The sequence below is a fragment of the Papilio xuthus genome, unplaced genomic scaffold (genome assembly GCF_000836235.2).
Source record: "Papilio xuthus unplaced genomic scaffold, Pxut_1.1 DF825783.1, whole genome shotgun sequence".
Taxonomy (NCBI): domain Eukaryota; kingdom Metazoa; phylum Arthropoda; class Insecta; order Lepidoptera; family Papilionidae; genus Papilio; species Papilio xuthus.
Window position 1 is genome coordinate 1,541,052 of NW_013532866.1, and position 16,010 is coordinate 1,557,061.

General features: G+C 32.9%; 1 protein-coding gene across 1 annotated transcript in view; it reads right to left on the reverse strand.

Moving 5' to 3' along the window:
- Nucleotides 1–14,593, reverse strand: part of LOC106125831 (protein turtle homolog A-like) — a 40,956-nt gene extending 26,363 nt beyond the window's left edge. Inside the window, exon 1 of the mRNA XM_013323224.1 lies at nt 14,344–14,593. The gene's annotated coding sequence lies outside the window, so the exon portion shown is untranslated. The remainder of the gene's footprint in view (nt 1–14,343) is intronic.
- Nucleotides 14,594–16,010: the final 1,417 nt, after the last annotated feature.

A 16,010-nucleotide genomic window follows, 5' to 3' on the forward strand; every position in this document is an offset into this window, starting at 1 on the left:
AAAAAATACAAATTCGTTTATAATAACTATAGTTAGTAATATTTCAAATATAAATATCCACAACAGGTAATTGTCGACAGAACGATAAAACAAAATACATGTTAAAAAAATAATAAAAAAAATAACACAAACACGCAAAGGTAATGGAGAAATTCCTGTATAAGTATTGATGTTGTCTCTGTCCTTTTAAATAGAACAAAAAAGAGATGACTATATATTTCACACAAGTATTTAGACTGTAGAAATATACAGTAATAAAAAAAATTGCTCGGGCTTTACACGGAAATGTTAAAAACTAAAACGCAACATAAGCGAGCTACAAATAAAGAAGTTCACGTCGCTTGGTCGTTTTAACAACGTAAACAAATTACAAAAGTACTTTTATAATTTAAATATACGTTTATTTTAGAGAACATTTTAAAGGCATGAGTCGAAAAAAGATTGTGTTACTAATTATAAATGCGAAAGTTTAGATGGAAGATATCTTCAGAACGGCTCAATTGACCTTGTTGAAATTTGCACAGATGGTAGATGGAAAGATAGGTTTGGAACACATAGTTTCAGCGCAGCCGGGGTCGTGGGCAACAGTTAGTTTTTATTAGATTATAAGGTGGCAAACGAAGCAGCAACCTTTTTTAATTTACCAGGTTTACCTAATTTGCTTATGGTTTAGAATGAAGGATAGTTTAAATAAGGAATTAGAAAAAAAACGTCCTGTCACGTACCCTCAAATATTAAAGAACTGGCTAGACACTTGGGTTGTTCTAATTAAGAAAAAATAAATATTTCCACAGTATAATTAAATGCGGAAAGATACCTCTACAGTTTGTTACAATGCAGACCTTATCAGGCTAAATAAATAGACCGCACTTGAGGTTTCACGATAAGGGGGATATAAGGGAGGATTTGTATTTCCGCCGGATATATTGATAAGGGGGAATTAGGGCGATTTGGGATAACATTTAGACATATTTAGGGTAAATATTAACATCGTTTTCGTGACTTGACCGGCTTTACTGAACAATGACGTGATGTTTAGTTTATAATATTCCAGTACAGCTATCGGATCCAGCGCTAGACTGCAAGAACAATTTAGTGTTAACAAATAAACTGTGTTTATATTTTATGAGTTGTTTCGTTCTGAAACTAATATAAAAACATATTACTTTCTTAGGTTAAATGGGCTGAAACATATTAAATGCCCAGTTTACATTATGCCAGTATAGCAGAACAGTGGCACTGAAATCATGGACTGACTCCCTAGCGCCAATTAGTGTTAGTGATTGTGTAGCGTCCAGATTGATGAAATACTCAAGAAAGGCGGTTTAAAAAGCAACCGAAACCGAGATACGTGTATATGAATGTAGAAGCGAGATAGGTGTGTCAGGATCGCGCCAAATAGAACTCCATGGTCTGTGTTAGGGTCGTGAGTTATGTTGTTAATGTCCTACTGTACTGGCATAATATAAACAAGACATTAGTCACAAAAAGCTGAAATTACAAACGTCAATACAACACTGGAAAAAAAATAAAAAAAGAATTCAAACTGGTATATTTATCACTTGTTTGTTTTTCATCATGATAATGCAATTTAAGTTATTATGCTGGTATTCTTGTAAGTAAATTGCCTCTATCTTACAATCTCGCATGTAAACGTGCAGCGGATGTGACCAGTTGTTAACTAAATGTGTTTACTTAGACCTGTTGAATTAATTTCATAGTTTTAGTAACCAACGATCTTGCCATAATGCATATGCATGCATATATGCATATAATGATGTTTTTTTTCTTACTAATATTATAACGCGAATGTTTAGAATGGTTTGATGAACGGCTGCATGGATCTGGTTAAAATTTAGCATAGATGTAGAACGTAGTCTGCAAGAACACATTTTTTTTATAAGAGAAGAGGGCAAACGAGTAGTGAGAACACCGAGGTGATCAACGACACCCGTGGACATCTATAACACCAGAGGAACTGCAGATACGCTGTTGGCCTTTAAAGAAATGGTATGCTCGCTTCTTGAAAGTCCCCAAGTCGTATTGGTTTGGAAATACCGCCGACGACAGACCGTTCCACAACGCGGCTGTGCGAGGTAAGAAGTTGCGCGAGAATCGCACCGTTGTGGAAAAACATAGGTTACTTATGTAGTTTTTTTTAATTCCACACGGACGGAATCGTAATTAGTGTCAATACAAACAAACATCCATCCAAACATTCACGTTTATAATAGTAGTAAGATAACTAGAGCGTGAATAAAATTAATTATCACTCGTATATTGACATTTGGACGTTTAATATTTGACATTAATTAAATATTTTATTTATAATCTATACCGGATATTGCGGACGTAATAAAAATTAATTGATTCTCTTAATTTAATTAGCAATCATGCGAATATTTAAAAACTTGATCGTATTGACGTTGTCGCCATTTAAAAAAGAAAAAAATATTCATTCCGTTTTTAATTGCCTCGCGTATTCAAACCGGATTGGATGTCGCGTATACATAAACTTTTTTTAATCTGTACTACGCCTTATTGGTTTTTCGTACGCCCATTCCTTATTGCTAGCAGTATTATATTTTTTTTACAAATGGAAAAACTTTTTTATCGTATATTACAAAAATCTATTAATTTGTTGAAAATGCGACAAAATGTGACATAAAACGTACAGAGGAATAGATAATCATTTTTTTCATGCATCGAGTTTTCACAAAAAACTTCTAATTGAAATAATAAAAAAATTAAACAACTAATTTAGCTCTTTTCATCTCAAATTGCATAAAAATTACGATTAATAAAAGCAAACAACTCAACGGTTTTCTCTATTCATTCGGGCATGAAAGAAATACTTTTCAAAAAAAATAAAATGAACGCCGAAAAAAACAAAAAGCGGTCTTAAACAAAAGAATGCCGCGATTTTTATCGGGTACCTACAAAAGAGGTCAATAGTCGGACCCCACTCGATTTCATTGTGGTTTCACCGGTATCAAACCCTAGGATTTTTTAAACACCCGGAAACGGAAGGGGTGATTGTACAGGCTTAAGTACTAGGGATTCATGAGGGCCGTGTACATTTAAATCGGCGTGAAAAAAGGTTTGTTAAAAAGTTTGACGCTAATATACGGGTAGAGACGCACGTGCGTTTGGTTAATGCGTGATTTTTTCGACTTAATTAAAAAAGTTTGCCCTTTCATTCTCGGATTTAACCGCACCGCTTTTACTATGGAGTTAACAAAAAAAAACGTCAATTTACATTGTTAATTTAGGTAAATAAATCAATCAATTCACCAATTATCACGTCACGATGTTTCCCTTCACCGTAAGAAAAGATAAAAAAAATATTTTGGTACATGGCGAGATTCGAACCCAGTACCTGCAAAGTCAAGCTCTTAACCCCTTAACTGCGGACAATCACCGCCCACTTGTATACAACAATCCCGTAAAACATTATTCCGTGACATATTTTTCAATGCAAAAACTACATAAAATCCTCATATAACTAGCGCGATGTATTACCGTATTGGAAAAAGGCTTACGGCATAACAAGTACGTTTTGGTAACGTAACGAATTCTAATACAAACGCGTTCTATACGCAGAGTTTCTGTTGGCTCGTGGTGCACAAGAGTACTTATTTACCCGACGTGCCAACTCCAGAGTTAGGTATTGTACATAACATTGGATAATATTAAAACAGAATCCTTCGACTGAATTGTAAATCCATCCAATTTTGCCTCGGCTCTGTTTAACAAAGCTGGGATTGACGAGATATGGAAAACAAAATATAATTTTATATCAGAAACAAGAAGATATTATATTTTATTTGCATTGAATATTTAAATATGTCTCTGACATTCGAGTTTAGTACTGAGAATAGCTTAAATACAAAGCTATAGTAAATTTTATATGTAATCATAAACACGTTTTGTACATAGGGAATTTTAAATGTAAGATAATACTCCGAAATAACTAAATATAAATTATCTAGTACTCTAGTTGCGCAGAAGACGTATTCAACAGTGGTAGAGCTGCTTTAACATCTTCGCACGAATTGCAATACCACGAGCACACAGAAGACAGGCGTGAGGTTGAAGCAATTTCGCTTTACGTCTAATGAGTGTGCATCCCAGAGGCCTCATCTTAGTCTTCTTTCCCTTCCCATCCTATTTCTTGTACGAAAAGGATGGGAAATGGAAGTGGATCTTCCGGATGAGGGGATAAATGGGAAGGTATTATTTTTTCTTTCTGTGCATACCCTCCTCCGTCGATTAAAGGTAGGCAACGCATCTGCAATCGCGCATGTCTATGGGCAACGGTCGCTTCGCTATTTCAGCGATTTACACATGTATGCAAAAGTTCAGGTCAAACAGTAGTCAAATTTATATGTTAAATTTGAAAGATTTGATAACAAACATCGAGACAGGTGATACTAAATAAAAGCTTGTAAAATGGATTCTAGAGAGCCAGCGAATGGGCACCCTAACGCAGTCATTTCACGTCGAGAGATATGCTTTTAGCCGACTAGAGCGAAGCACGTCTGTTGCAGACAACAAAAGATATATCGAATGTACTGAAATAAAATGCGCATAAAATAAAACTGTTTAGTATTTAAACAATGAAAATTCACAGACTTACAGAGAAAAATTCTAACTAGCCGTAGCCCGCGACTCTGTCCAAACGGAATAAAAAAAACATAATTAGCCTATGTGGTCTTTCAGATTATGATCTATATGTATGCCAAATTTCATCGAGATCCGTTCAGCAGTTCTGGAAATACCTTCAAACAAACATCGATTCATCTAAAGAAGTAAGAAGTAAAATAAACATTGTGGTATACCATGGTTTGGCGTTGCTGATAACGACAAACCAATTGTTGAAATTTTTGTCTGTGTGTTCGAACAAACACAAATCTCGAGAACAGCTGGACCGATTTTGGCGGGACTTGGACTGGAAGGTAGCTGATATACGTTGGCATATTATAGACTAGTTTTTTTAGGCTGGAGAAGACGCGAGCGAACGCTTGTTTGTAAATGTAATAAGGCATATTGCATTGTAGGTAAATTTGATGCACTGCCCTCTCTTCCGTCTTGTCATGAAACCGAACCATCTCTTTAAAAGATAACAATAGATTTCTTTTCCTCCAAATAGAGTTTAAAACACAATACGTAATAGTTTATAGAAAGGGTTAAAGTAATATATAATACACAAATAAAAAAACTATCTTCAAAAAAATGTATTTCGTTTACACAGATTAAGCAAATCATACATAAAAAAATTCCTATCATCTCATTTCCTTTCCAAGAAACATCCACCGGATTTGAGAAGGTTCTTTCCACGATACTTGTCCTTGTCAAAGATTATATGAGACAGGAATGAAAGGCGTATTTCCTTAAAGACGAATTCTCGAAAATCTTAATCCATTAATATTATATGCATACATAAAAAATTACATAAACTTATATACTTGATATTATTATGGACTAGCTGTCGCCTACGACCTCGTCAGCGCAAGAACAAAAAAGTAGCTTTATATGCCCGCGTTCATCAGCTACCTTCAAGTGAAAGTCTCGTCAAAATCAGTCTAGCTGTTGAGTTGTCCTAACAGACAGACATAAATTTAAACAATTTTATTTTTGTTTTAGGTCAAGCATATATAACGTACACGAAATATGATTTATTTTATCGATATTACATACAGACACTCCAATTTTATGAACTGTATATCCAGGTAGGTGAATTATTTATAAAGATTTATTCAAAACCGTATGATTCACGAACTGTTACCACTAGACAACAGGTGTAGTTGACACGTCACATTTCATCATCATCAGCTCACTATACGTCCCCACTGAGATGGTCGGTGCCTACCCTAAATCAAGGATGACTAGGCCATAGTCAACCACGCTGGCCCAGTGCGGGTTGGTCGACTTGACACATATCTTTGAATTGCTTCGCAGATATGTGCAGGTTGCATCACGATGTTTCCTTCACCATAAGAACGCCGGATAAATGTACTTATGTAAATCAAAAATCGAAAGACACATTGGTACACGGCGGGATTCGAACCCAGTACCTGGAGATTACAAGTCAAGTGCTGAAACCCCTGACCCACCGACGCTCTCTCGTGACATTTACTATTGGCGAAATATGATTAAGTTGTCTGTACGTTTAGAATGTCCGTTCTGTAATTAAATATATAAAAAACTTTTTGTTAAAAACCAAACATTATAAACAATTAGACGAAGGTATGTTGAATTTGAATTTTTAAAGCACGAATTCTAAAATGAAAGAATTTATTCATCGCAGAATTCATGCTCTCCTAGTTGAGCTGGAGGAATGCATACTTGGCATTTAATAACGGTGAATCTACATTTATTCCGTAGCGCTTACATATTTCTGCACGCCTGGTACTTCGGTAGTGGATTGGAGATCAATATATGTGCTTACTAAACAGAAACGAAGTATCTTTAGACCTCAATTCTGAATCTTATTTGGACTATATTTTCCAGTAGAAGAAAATTAAAATATATTTAAGACTAATAATCCGCACTAAATTTAAAACAATACATTATTAGTAGCCTATGTGTTCTTCCAGACTATGTTCTATATGTATGCCAAATTTCAGCGAGATCCATATTCTGGAGGTACCTTCAAATAAACATCCATCCATCTAAACATATGCATTTATAATATTACTAGTCGTCGACCGCGGATCGGATCGCACGGAATTAAAAAATAACTTAATTAGTAGCCTATGTGTTCTTCCAAGCTATGTTCTACAATTATGGCAAATTTAAATGATGATGCATGCAGCCGTTCTGAACCTTCAAAGAAACATCCATTCGCCCATCTAAACATTCGCATTTATAATATTATTATAGTAAGAAAAGGTATTATAAGGTTTTAAAATTTTAATAAGAAAATTTTAAGACTTGACTAATTAATTCGGCACTTGAAATGTTTTATCTTCGTAAAATCCTCTAAAGTTGATGAAATAACAGTTTCGTTAGGACAAAAAAAAGAAAATCTGAAAAGGGTTACATCTAAAGTGTTTTTTAAGTTAAAATGTTGAAGTGGACAATTGAAATTCATTGGGCACTTCAAGACCTCTTACAAGCCTTTTAGTAAAAAATAACAAAATAAATTCAAACAAAAGCTATGAAAATGTAATAATCATTTTTACAACAACAAAGTTTAAATGTATTAGAATTGAATAAGAATCAAATATTTTAATTATTAACTAGCTTTTTCCCGCAGCATTGCACGCATTTCTTTCTACTTTATCGCAGAGTAAGAAGTCAAAATGTTATTATATATAACTCGTTAATCGATGTTTGTTAGAAGGTATCTCCAGAACGGCTGCATGGATCTCACTGAAATATAGAAACATAGCCTGGAAGAACACACTACTAATTAATTTTTTGTCAAATTCCGCGCGGACGGAGACGCGGGCGACATCTAGTGTTCTAATAAGTATTCCAAGGGCATAAAGAATCTTATATTCGCCCAGTCGAGTACTCGGTCTTTGGTGATTTATTACGCTTTCCGTATTGTTATGGGTTCCTAGTATTTAAAAACGTGTGATAATGATTTATGCGCCTCGTCTCTGTAACTTGCCGTATCTGATAATACATTTCCTTATCACAAACTTTAAACAAGTCAACGACCTCTTTATAGTTCCGCATTCACTTATACTGCTAGATACCCGCGACTTAAAAAATACTTGGCGGCTAGCCTATGTGTTCTTCCAAGATATGTTCTACATGTTTAAACAATTTTAATGTTTTGTTATTTCAAGATCATTAGCCTTAGTGAAATAAAAAGCCACCTTAAGACAGTATTTCACGCGGTCGAAGTCGCGGACACATTCAAAAATATAGTTCAAATTAACTAAAAACTCAAATTAATCAAACAGCTGATGTTTTCTCATAAAACACTAAAACTATAATCAATATTTCAAATTCATATCAAAATACATTCGGTAGTTTTTGAGTTATTCGCGGGAATTCTATTTTAAAATACGTACTTAAGAAATTATTAAAGCAAGAAGCAGGTAAACTTTTAATCAGATACGACCTTTGCCTTTATAGCTTGATAACTTAAGAGATAATACTATCAATTCTACGAGATAATCAATACGACGTTGTTATCGTTACGCTTTATGAGATTAAGGCCTCTAGCACACTGCCAAAAGCGAAACGATAGCGAAGCGAAACCAAAGATATAAACCTACTATAGACTTGGTTATTTCAAGCGAGTCATTTAGCGACTAGACCAGAGATTACTACTTTAGAATAACGTTCTACTTAAAAATTCATGTGTACTTTTAACTTTATCCCGTTGTTAGTACATTTACGTTAGGTCTCCAATGGACCTCAGAAAGTCTACCTAAAGCACTTAGAAAAAACTGATCTAGACTGACAATACGAAGAATTTTAATAGTAAGAAAACTAAGCGTTTCATTTTAGGTTTGTCCATGTCGTATGTTATTTTCCGAGTTGATTTCGGTTCGCTTTTGCTGCAGTGTGTTACAGGCTTTAAAAATATCTACGGAAGTCTCATTAAGATATCCCAGCAGATTTGAAATGATGGTACATTAAGACAGGCTTACTTTCCTATACTTTGATCGTGGCAATTGCCAATGGAACGTGAATTTTACAGTTGGTTAAAGAGACAAATATCTCTGTATAAAGCATACCGTCATCCCTATCATTATGTTTTAAATGGAGATTTTTGTCTCAGAAACCCACGGTTAATGCGTTTCTTAAACAACGTTTAAGATATTGTAGGTTTAGTTTATGTTGAAATAGATGCGGCAGTTAATTTTTTTACCCATAAATAAGTTTGACAAAATCTACTACTTACTAATATTATAAATGCGAATGTTTGGATGGATGGATAAATGTTGGTTAGAAGGTATCTTCAGAACGGCTGCATGGATCTCGAAGACGAACACACAAGCTATTATTTTTTTTTTAATTTCGCGCGGACATAGTCGCGGGCGAATGCTAGTTTATTATATTTGTTTAACCTTGAAATCAAAGATGTGCTTGTTATATAACATTTTATAAAATCGTTTCCCACAAATATGTTTATGATATTTCATAATATCATTCGATATAGTGACCACAGACATCGTATCTTTTAGATAGATTACCCACAGATATAGAAATAACAATTTATCAAAGCTTATGTAACCGAAAGATAATTAACTTCGTCAATTTATAAACGGTCTAAACACATACAGCTGAATACAAACTGACGTTAAACTGTCATATCAAATTAACATGTCGAACCTGAATTGCTTATTTTGTTATTCAATTAAAATGGATTATAAATACTATAGATATAATTTATGTCATTCTAGCTCTCGCTCGCAACATCATTCGAGCGAATTTTTAAAAAGTAATTAGTATATGTGTTCTTTCAGACTATGTTCAACATCCTTGGTAAATTTCATCGAGATCTGTTGAGCCGTTCTAGTGATAATTTCTAACATAGAACCATCCATCCATCTAAACATTCGCATTTATAATATTCGTAAGATTAATACAAGAATTTATTGTAAAAATATTTCTAGTCTTTAAAATATTAATCATGCAATAAACTTAAGGGCCTCTTCAGACCGTCGTCATATTCAATGTGAAAAAAAAACTATCGGCAGAGCAAAGAGGTCTTTTGTTGCTACGTTAACGTTTTCAAAGACAAAAAGAAAAATTCTTCATAGAGCATCTCTTGTGAAAGACTAAGAGAATACTATTGTATCTACAAAGAAAATTGTTTATTTTGTTGACTGTAACTAATTAAAATGTTTAATAACTAAATTAAAACACATCATGGAGACAATATTTAATATGACAAAATAGAAAATTAGTAAGTAAAAAATTTAAAGACCAAATTTAACAAAGTGTACCTTTATTCAGTTCGGAGAGCAATACAAATATAATTAAATGTGACAGTTATAACACATTCAATTACAAAGAAATGTTACATCGTAGTAATAATCAACGCACCTTAAAAAAATCAATCAAGTACTGACTTCATAGTCCGATTTTAAATTGACTTGATTCACAATCGATCTGTAACATTAATATCATAATATTAATTATTCAACTTTACAGACGGATTTGGAAGAACTTCAGGCGACCGTCTCGCTAAAGAACTAAACAAAACAAGCTGAGAAAACTTAATTTTCACAAACTGGGATGATGGAAATTAAAATAAATTCTTGGAAAAAGGAATGGAGTGGAATAGACGAAAAGTTCCATGAAACGGAGTAATAAATTCGTGGAGTCTGTTTTATTTTCCAAAGCTAATCTTTACAATAAACAAAAGAACATCAACATAAAAGGACGATATGTTTTTTTCTATAAAAAATGTCCGGAATATTCGAACGTAAGTATAAATTTAAAAAAAAATAATTAGTAGCCTTATGTTCAGACTATGTTCTATATTCTTTCTATTCGTTCTATACTGAATTTCAACGAGATCTGTCTAGCCGTTCTGGATATAAGTATGTAGTAACAAGCATTCATCCATCCATCTGAACATTCGCATTTATAGTAACAAGAAATTACGTAGTAAACGTAAAAAGTTATCCGTCAAATTCATTACGGGTTTAAAATCATCATCAGCTCACTATACGTCCCCACTGAGTGGCTCGAAGCCTACCCCTAAGTAAGGGATGATTAGGCTACAATCAACCTCGCTGGTCCAGTGCGCGTTGGTTGACTTCACAGATACTATTGGATTTCTTCTCAGATATGTGCAGGTGACATCACAATGTTTTCCTTCACCGTAAGAACGTCGGATAAATGTACATATGTAAATAAAAATTGGAAAACACATTGGTACATGGCGGGATTCGAACCCAGGACCTGCAGATTGCAAGTCAAGTGCTGAACGCCTACGCCACCGACGCTCTAGGGTTTAAAATATTGTCTCCATTGTTCCCTAGAGATGACATTATGTTTTTATACAAGTGTATCAACAATGAAAACTCACATTGTACCATAAGTATATACCAATAGTATATAATAATATACCAATAGTGTAAAAAGTTCCATCAGTTATTAATAACCGTAGTAACCCGTGGGAAATCGGCGCGCGTCTAGATGTTGCATAACCGAAATCAATATTAGATCCTTGAGTTCGATCCGATTTATTTCATATAAAATGCAGTTCAACTATTATTCGATCAAACCAATACACAATAGATCATGTCTTTCTACAATAGTAAAGAAAAAATCACGACTAAACTTACATGCAATTCGATGTTAGTACAGATTAGTTTTCGATTCGTTAAGAGGTCCTCCTGTAGGGGTCACTCTTCGGAAGAGACCGTCCCTATAGCGCCTAAAACTAGTAGAAATTTACAACGAAGTCGTCGTCATCAACCTGCCTTCATCCCTACGGAGGGTCGACACAGTATGTACTACTCTCTATGAGCCGTCATATCTGAATCTACCCCCTTCTTACGCATATCCTCTTTCACACAATCCATTTATACTTTCTTTGGTTTTCCTCTACTTTTGTATGCACATACAATCTCATAACTTTATCATTTATGTGATCGTCATCCCTCCGCATAACATGTCCAAACCACACAAAACCTACAACAAAGTATACATAAGTGAAACTGTGTTTTTTTTTTATTTGAGTTAAGGAACCAAATGAATCATTGTCAATTATAATTCCCGTTAAGCTACGAGAATCGATTACTGAGTTCGGCCGTAAATCTGTTAATACAAAATAAGGAAATAAGATCAAAGTAATGTTTCACCTTTAGATATCATTGGTGAAACAAATTCCAAAGCGTAAAGTTAATTTAAAAGTTTATTTTTATCAAGTTAGACAGTATTATTTCGTTATTCGTAAATTGCGGCTAAAAGTAAAAACCAGGGTCGATGAGGTTCGAACTGGCGTTAACAAATTTACTGATAACTTAATCAAAACTTTTAAATTGACTTTACGGTACGTTCTTATAAAAAAAACAACCTTTTTAGTCTACTCTGGTAAATTAAATAGGTTACTTAGCAGAGATAAACACAACGTTTATCAATGTATGCTCCGCGTAGTCCTGGGACTACGCAAAGCGTTTCTTGGATGTCTAAAATAATGCTTTCTGAAAAAAAAAACACTAAAGTAGTACTGAAACATTCCAGATGAGAAATCCGTCAAAAATGAATATTATTTATCTACTAAAAGTTAGGACGCGAACTTAATAAGGATAGCAAAAAAATTTACAAATTCTAGAACCTAGAATATTGTAGAATTTAGAGTTCCTTCATTGTTAAGAATGGATGATAAAAATTAGGTATTAAACGTGTAATAAAAATAATGAAATTGCGTGAACAGCTTCACGCGAAGTCGTACAAAAAGCTATTTTTAATAGAAAAAAACATAATTGTCATCGAATTTTATCCAATGGGCGACCACTTATTTTGAATAAACACACACATACATGTACTTTGGATCTACACTCTTCAATCAATTCGTTCAGGCGTTCAAAATGGCGGTCAGACAGTGACTTTGATATTTTTCTTATTTATACGAAAGAATAGATATTAATTTCCATTCATCCGAGCTAAATTTATTATTCCAGCCAACCTTGAAGAGTACAAGATGACAAAGGATGTTTCGGTAACAGACCATCATTTATTTTAATTTGCTTAGAAAAAAATTCAATATATGAACTATATATTCAAAATTGTATATTTTACTGCATATATACTAAATAGTAATTTATGTATTACTAACTTCTGCCCGCGACTCCGCACGTAATAAAAAAAGAAACTTAGTTAATAGCTACGAGTTCTTCCAGACTATGTTTTATATTTTCCAAATTTCATCGAGAACCGTTGACAAGGTATCTCCATAAAATATACCTTCTAATAAACAGCCATCCATCGCAAACTTTAGCATTTATAATATTAGTAAAAAGTAAAATAATGTAACATTTCAGCAAGCACACAAAATTAATTTATTAAAATGTACGATTTAACGTATCCAATATTATCAAATAAATTTTGTCCATTTCAATATTAATAAATTTTTTTAACATCAATAACTATTTTTCTAACGATGTGTAGCATCCAATTAATTTTATCTTTAAAAAAAACAAGTCAAATAACGATTCATATTCATGACGCAATCAAATCTTGTTATTTAAATTTTTAATTAATCGATATTAAATTTGCATAATAACTTCTACTGTGGAAACACAAATATTGAATAGTTTGAATAAAATGGTCCTACATATTATTTTAAGAAAACTTTTTTTTTTATATTTTCAAAACATATTTTAATGTTTATATTTTGAACTTCATAGACTTCGATTTATAGACCACAATTTTAATTCCTTTCGACTGCATAGTAACAAAGCGGTTAATCACGTGATTTTCTTAAACACCTTTTGAACCCCTACCCACTTCTGCTTATATGTGGCGAGGTTTTAGATTATCCCTCCCCCACTATACCTATTTAAGATACAAGTGATTTTTTTAATACAAAGATATAAAAATTATCAAAATATTATTACTTTACACATTAAATTTACATCATTAGTGAATACACGTGACGTATTATTTTAGCGAGTTATAATTCGTGATTTTTCTTAACCCCTCTTTTAAACCTCCCGTGATAATTTGACAATCCCATAGCACAGTACAAAGACGTTTGGGAGATTACGATATGTCTACCTGAAATTTATTGTTAACAAATAATTAGTAATTAAACAACAATAAGTAAAAAAACACAAACCTATATCTTGAACAGTTATTAAGAATTAACGACTAACGAGTTGTCCGTGACCTAAATGTTAAGCAAATCTTAATCCAATAGCAATATTACTGATCCGCCATTTTTCAAAATTATATTTTGGCACTTGCATACATTATCATAGAGATATACGATTGTATTTGAAGAACTACATTGGATTACTGCAGCTTTATTAACAGAAATGCAAGAAATTTGCAACATAGATAATATTTCTTCGTATTAGACTTTAATAAAACGCCCAATGGTAACATTTAAAAAACTATTGACACGAAAATTAAAATAGTAAATGAAGTGCCTTATTTTCTATAAAAACTTAAAAAACACTTTTGTACGTTGTCCTAATGACCGTAATAAAATGTTTATTTTAATAGTAAAATTTTGCTTTTATACAAAATAACATCTAAATATAAAAACCTATAAAATCTGTCCCCGTATAAACTATAAAACGAAATTCATTGTTTCGAATAAAACGCAACCAAATGTCACAAAGCAATAAACCGCCATTTTATGACATTTAATTCGATATACATTACACTTAATTAAACAGTTAAAATACATACCGTGTTAAATTACAAATGCACTATTCCATTTCAATAGTGTTTTGAGCACATCAACACAAAATCCATCACAAAATTGTAAAACACAAGCAAAAACAATCGTATATTTTATAGACGTAAACACAAATCACTACCGCTATCAAAGGGCACGAAATTAGATCGTATAAATAGGTTGGATCGTTTGTTTAACAACAGCGTTTGATCAGAGAACGATTTAAACGGTTGGGACATTTAACACAACCACACACATTCAACGTCGAAGTTCTACTGGCGACTGCGCGGGCGGGGGTTGCGGGAGGAGGGGGAGGAGGGCGCGGCGTGTAAAAGCTCAAAAACTCATGCCCACCTACTATATCCCAATGCGTATTGAGGTTAAATGTTGGGATTATTATCAAAATTCCAACGCTATTGTGAGATGAAAAACTACAATAGTCGATATTGGTTCCTCGAATATCCTTAAATGCGACGTCTGGAATGTTTTTATGTTGGCACGCCACCTATAATGTTGCTTTGAATCCAAATTATTTTTTTCTCTGTAACGTATTGCACACCTGCCTTTGACTTTGTGAAAAAAAGTTTTTGTGTTCGAAATTCGAATGGCTGCGTCGTGAATATCTACTAGGTTTTGCACGCGGCTACACGTGCTGTTGTTTTCTCATTTTCCATAACTGATAGATATTTAATTTTTTAACTTACTTACGTATAAGAGGCTAGATTCATTATTTGTGCCGTCTATACCTTTATTTACGATACTATTTTATACAATGAAAGTTTTTTAATTTTTATACGTCCCAAATAAACTCAAAAACTACGGGACCGATTACAAACCTTCTTTTGATACTAGGGAGCTATAATTCCGCGCGGACTAACCGTGGGTTTCCAAATCCCTATCATTATCTTTTACAAAACAGAGATAACTCTATATTTTAAATAAAAAATTTTGGTCTCAGAAACCCACGGTAAGTGGCGAAAAAAACCTAGTACGTATCGCATAAATAATTTGGTAGTATGAAAATTTTAAATTCAGTCACCCTATCAGCAAAGTTCTTGAAATAAATATATTTAGTGGGTATATTAAAAAATTAAACGAAACAATAAACGTTGAGGATTTAGAAAAAATAAGATTTACTTATATTAACATTACAAATTCTTATTTATATGCATAAAGTATGTTTTTTTTTTAAATAAGCTTCCAATTATTTTTAATAGCATAAAATAAGTAAAAGTAGAATGAAAAGATAATTATTGTGAAGGATATGTCATCTTTGTTTGTCGCCGCCATCTTTAGTGAAACACCAATCAGAAAATATTTAGTCTCTGACGTCATTCGATACGTCAATGTGTTTTGAAAAACTTCGCGTCGCAATTATCGTTTATTTTGAAAGGAAAACAAAAAAGTGTTCTATACCGTGTGACAAAATATTAATTAAAAACAAAGTAACTAACAATAATCAATGAAGTATCCATTTGATGAATAATTTATGTTCCAATAGTAGCTTTCGCGAGTTAAATGTTTTTGTTCTTGTGAAATACAAAATAAGAATAAAAAGAAGACATCCACGTAAGTATTCTTTTGATTAATATTAAATTAAGAAAACTGAAAAAGTGTACTAATACAGTTACAATGATTATGTTTTAAAGCTATATTTTATTTATATAGGTTACTTTAC